Source organism: Pseudoliparis swirei, chromosome 7 (genome assembly GCF_029220125.1).
Source record: "Pseudoliparis swirei isolate HS2019 ecotype Mariana Trench chromosome 7, NWPU_hadal_v1, whole genome shotgun sequence".
In the NCBI taxonomy this organism is placed as follows: domain Eukaryota; kingdom Metazoa; phylum Chordata; class Actinopteri; order Perciformes; family Liparidae; genus Pseudoliparis; species Pseudoliparis swirei.
Window position 1 is genome coordinate 27,764,436 of NC_079394.1, and position 6,000 is coordinate 27,770,435.

The following is a 6,000-nucleotide window of genomic DNA, read 5'->3' on the forward strand; positions in this document are numbered from 1 at the left end:
AAATAATTCCCTATAGATAGGAGCTCTTGTTTGTACCATTTAAACATTTATAAAACCCTTCCCTGTGTCTTTAATAATACAAAGTGTTTATCAATGTGCTGAAATGACTGTAAGGGGTGTGTCACCCCGCAGCACATGCACTACTGTAGCTTTGTACATCATACATGCACGAGCGGGGCTTTGCCCAAGACAGCTATGCTAATGAGCACATACTGCTTATGAATAGGTAGGGGCGGGAAGCTAAGGTATGGGGGCGTGTTTGGTGGGGGAAAAAAGGTGTGTCCGGAGGAGTAGGGAACGATGTTATTGGGTGCATACTACTTATGAATAAGGGGTGGGCTTATACCGATAGGCGTATATATAGAGAGGGTTTTTGGGGCAAGGGGTCAGTCTCCAACAGTCTGGTCACTGGCGTGTACTTCGTAGGTGGCTCCTATTACTATTGTTACTGCTATTGCTAACGGCTAACTCTCCTGCTGCTGCTGCTGCTGTTTGTGGGAGTGTGTTGGATATCTGCCAGGATTATTTTTCTTCTTTTTTATTTTTATTTTTGATCTATCTCTTTTATTTTTGAGCTGTCTTTTTTCTTTTTTCTTTTATTGTTTGTTTGTTTTTATTTTTGAGCTATCTACATACAGTCATTATGTCTGACATCGACAACAACAACGACAACACCATCAACAACGATAAAGACAACCCTGCTGGTTCTATAGGTACGTTGGGGTCCTGTAGTCCTAATAATATAGATAAGCCAGCAGGTGTCGCTGCAGCCGTGTATACAGATGTGGATACAGTCATACCGGGGCGGCGTACCTCTGTTGATGGTCCCCGCGTAGATGCTGAGCACCTAGGGGTCTATGGGTATGTTTACAAGGTTACCTATTCTAACAGTACTGTAGGGCTAATGAGTAAACATATGGGGCGTACCAGATCCCAGTGCTACGTGAAGAGCATGTTATTGACTGTTAGTGACTGGAGACAGTGTCGTTCAGTAATCGGAGGGTCATTTGAGCCGGGTAACCCGTCTGATAGTATGACCACAGCCCAATGGTATAGTGAAACAGGTGCTCAAATATACCATATAGATACAGGACACCTCCCCCGATCACCACTAGGGTTTCTATTTGTTAGCAGTTGTCTGAACCGTGAACACATGTTGGTGTGTAGAGGGGTGACGGGTTATGGTCAGACAACCCACCAGTTCAATAGTAGTGAGTATGATAAATGGTTTCAGACCACATTCTTTGTTCAATGGTGTGATTGGCAGGCCATGCAGGGTCTGTTCAGCCAGGTTGACAAAGCGATCAGGGCAGACAGAGTCTATGAGACTTACGGCCCTCTTAGAAAACGTCTTGTCTACGATGATGCGCCAATTGGTATGCAAATTGGTGTGTCTGCTATCATGCGGCCACGGATCTGATAAAGTCGACAAGCCCATGTCTTCTAAACGGGGGAAATCAAGGTAGGTTTCAACATGTGTATGTTTTTTTATATGTCAATGTGTTTAAATTTGATGCATAATTGACACAAATGTTTTTTATTTTATTTTCAGACGCTGAAAACACAGATGCCAACCATTCATGGGCCGATCAAGTGAAGAACCCCCCTTATGCTGACAATACGGCCGCCGAGGTCACCTGCACTGTTGACCCTGTTGCATATTTTATGGCCGGGCATGCTATGTCCTTACAGCATCATCAGGACACGTGGGAGACCGTTGCAACGAATACCCAAGGACTTGACATCATAGGGCCTCCCGACTCCCCTAAAAAAGAACACCCGTGTTTCACAGAATGTGTTAAAACGGGTGTTCTACGTCTGCTGTCTGCCGCCATACAATACTACAAGGAGAAAAAATGTTACGGATGTTATACTGCTCATCCCAGTCAGATCCACCATCCCTGCCTGTGGCCTATACCAGAAGATTTCTACACTGAGCACTATGAGGAGTTGATGTATACCTTGTGGACCGACGATTTCATACCAACAGTGCAAATGTATGTGTCACTCTATGGTATTGAAACAACGGCTGATCGGATCAATGGAGCTGCAGCCATGATATGCCATAATCTGCTTACCGTTGATAATGTGACCACAGTGCTTGAAAACTACGATGACCCTATGCCAGCTGAGTATGAGCCCCCAGGGTACAATTGGGCCCTCAGGCTTGAGAAACTATGTGATAGGTGGCTAAAGTCTGTACATCGGCCACCCTATAACCGTTGAGTATGCTATTGTTTCTTCTTAAGGTATCAAACATGTATTTATCACTATCGACAAAATACGATGATGTTGTGTTTATGTGTGGGTGGGTGCAATAAAACAGTTTGTTACAGATACTGCTGTGATCATTTCTAACAATCCTTTATCATGGATAGGACACTACAGACGATTTATTACGATCCAGCTCATCCGGGGGGCTTAGGTAGTGTAGCAAAACTTCGTAATGCCGTCAGAGAGCAAACAGGTATTATGCCACAATTATCCAAGGTCAACAATTTTTTATTAGAACAAGATGTTTATACCCTCCATGCCAAAGCAGCTATAAACTTCCCTAGGAATAGAGTACTGGTAAGGGTATAGACCAACAGTTTCAGGCCGATCTTGTAGATAATGATCGAATATTCAGAGGAAACGATAACGTATGATACCTGTTGATGTGTATAGACGTCTTTTCTAAATATGCCTGGGTGAGATGTCTATCTAACAAATCAGCTGCTTCTGTGACAAATGCCTTTAAAGACGTTTTGAACGAGGGTCGCATCCCTGTGAAATTGCAGACAGAAGAGGGGACAGAATTTTATAACAAAAAATTTCATCAGTTAATGGATCAGTATAAAATCAAGCATTTTTCAACATCAAACGAGACAAAGGCTAGCATCATAGAACGTTTTAACAGAACCTTCAAGACCCGCATGTGGAGGTATTTAACGTCTGTTAACTCACGCAGATATGTAGAGGTGGTTCAGGATCTTGTTAAAGCCTATAATAACTCTCATAGGGCTATAAATATGATACCAAGCGCTGTAGATAAAAACAATGAAAAAATAGTATTCATGCATCTGTACAAGTTGAAGCCTCAGAAACCCCTGGTTTTTAAATTTAGCAAGGGAGACAACGTGATAATCTCAAAACTCCGTGGGGTGTTTAGGAAAGGTTATAAGCAGACATTCACAGATGAGCATTTCATCATATCAGAGTGTCTATCCAGGGATCCGCCTGTTTATAAACTAACCGATAGTGCCAACGATCCTGTGAGGGGCACCTTTTACGAGGGAGAACTACACAAGGTCATTATAGGTAAAAACAAGACGTTAAAAATAGAAAGCGTATTGAACAGAAAAACATCATGGTAAAAATATGGTGTTTGTAAAGTGGCTAGGTAAAATCGGCCCCAAGTTTAACACATGGATCCCTGAAAAAGACATGGTGCCTGTATAGAAAAGGGTAGGGCCCATCGTTCAAAAGGTCACACACTTGAGCACCATTCATCAGACAACATCGGTACAGTATAGCTATGGATAAGAATGTGTTTTATGTTACACTGCCTAGTAACGCATCCCAATTGGTATATCCGAATAATAAGATATGGAGTTACAGAACCAAATTAGCAAAACTATCGTCTTGAGCGAGCCACACGAGGTTGGATTGATTGAGATTCAATATCCCAAAATGTGGAACAGCTTCAACGATAGCGACGCCAGCATTCAAATATCCGTCGATATAGCAACGGGGGACGGACTCTATCGTCATGACAGTGGGCTATTACGGGTCTATAGAGGAGCTGGTTTACCACGAGGTTTAATCCGAATCAGTTTTAACCAAAAGCCTTACAAGGAATACATGTACTATGATAGCTTTAAAAATAGGGTCTACATCAGAGGTCTGGCAACAGCGACATTGTCATAAAGGGCCGTCTGGCTGAGATTCTAGGATTCGTTCTTGAACGTTTTTCCACAGGTGTGGACCCTCTACATCAAATTACGCCCACATGCTGCCGATATTCATGGGGCTGTTATGTATATATATATAGTGATATTAGACTATCAACTGGTTGGCGATAGCCACACTCCTGAGATGTATAAATGTGTCTGACGAGTTGCGACGTATACCCACTCTAACTTTTGACAAGCCACACTACACGCTCTCCAAAAGCGTGTTTGATGACATTGAGTTTAGCTTTAAAAGACGACCAGAACAGGTATATACCTTTTATACGATGAAAGTGATTGTAAAGCTACATTTAGACCATAAACATTATTTCTAAAACTATTGAATGATGGGTGAACCCCACGTCGAGACGATAGGCGTTATATGACATACTACATGAATCAGGCTGGTGGGGACCTACCGGGTTTTATAGGGCTAGTACAGTATGGAAACGGATTGGGTGGTATGTTTCGAAGTCTTTTCAGAATGGCCATACCTCTTTTAAAAAGAGGATTTAACATTGCTAAACCACACCTAAGGACAGCGGCATCTAATATCATGGGTGATGTTGTCTCGAAAATTACTAAACATACCATGGAGGATAAGCAGGAGGGGCATGGGATGTTAGTGCATTTGAGGCGCCCACTGAAACGACCACCAGTGAATAGGGGGCGTTCCCGTACCACAAATAAAAGACGTAAAACAGGTGGTAGAACTAAGAAACCAGTCAAAAAGAAAACAGCAGCCAAACGAAGCAGATCACGGGGAAAACGTGCTCACTTCTCGGCTAAAGACATCTTTTAAAAAAATAAAAAAAAGAAGAAAAAAACAACAAGACCTAAGTTAAGAAACTAAGAAGCTATGTCTCTTATACATAAACAATCTGCAGAATGTGTAAAGACCGAGCTGGACCTGTTTACGGTTCCTTACACTCAAACATCCCTCGAGAAATCTACATTTAGAAATTCCTCCAGTGTCTGCAATAACGGAGACCGGACCCTTGAGATTCTACATCACGGTCGTAGTGGTGAGCAAGATTATCTTGATTGAATGATTCATATCTGTCTTTGAGGGTGAAGATTACGAATCCTGACCAAGGTACTGATTTACCCGCTGCCACGCAGATGGGGATTCATAAACCACCCAGGATGGCATAAGGAGAGGAGAGGAGGTGCTCAGTGTATCCTGCGTCCATAAGGAGAGAGGAGAGGAGAGAAGCTCAGTGTATCCTAAACGTCCATAAGGAGAGAGAGGAGAGGAGAGAGGAGCTCAGTGTATCCCAAGCGTCCGCAAAGAGAGAGGAGAGGAGAGAGGTGCTCAGTGTATCCTAAACGTCCATAAGGAGAGGAGAGGAGAGAGGAGCTCAGTGTATCCCAAGCGTCCATAAGAGAGAGAGGAGAGGAGAGAGGAGCCCAGTGTATCCTAAGCGTCCATAAGGAGAGAGGAGAGGAGAGAGGAGCTCAGTGTATCCTAAACATCCATAAGGAGAGAGGAGAGAGGTGCTCAGTGTATCCTAATCGTCCATAAGGAGAGAGGAGAGGAGAGAGGAGCTCAGTGTATCCTAAACGTCCACAAGGAGAGAGGAGAGGAGAGAGGAGCTCAGTGTATCCTAAACATCCACAAGGAGAGAGGAGAGAGAGAGGAGCTCAGTGTATCCGCAAGTTATACCATATAAGGAGAGAGGAGAGGAGAGAGGAGCTCAGTGTATCCTAAGCGTCCCCCTCAGCCTCTCAGCCTCTAGCAGCATCTCTAGGTCTGGAGTGGGCCAGGTGAACCTGGTTCAGGTCTAACTATAAGACCATCAAGAGGAAAGTCTTCAGTCTCCATGAGGGGGCGGAGCCTCCAGGACTGAAGGTGAAGCTGGTTCTATAAAAGCGGAGGAGCTTGATACCTGAAGGCTCTGGCTCCCATCCTACTTTTTATGACTCTAGGAACTACAAGAAGCCCCACATCTAGTGAGGCAGCTCTGTGTGTAATGGCTTATTACGTGGTACTACAAGCCTCTAGTGGGGCGATATGGCATACTACATGCTCTAGTGGGCCATGGTACTACAAAGCTCTAGTGGGGGA

General features: G+C 43.8%; 1 pseudogene; it reads right to left on the reverse strand.

Moving 5' to 3' along the window:
• LOC130196330 (NACHT, LRR and PYD domains-containing protein 14-like) overlaps window positions 1–6,000 on the reverse strand; it is a 267,022-nt pseudogene that overhangs the window by 196,289 nt on the left and 64,733 nt on the right.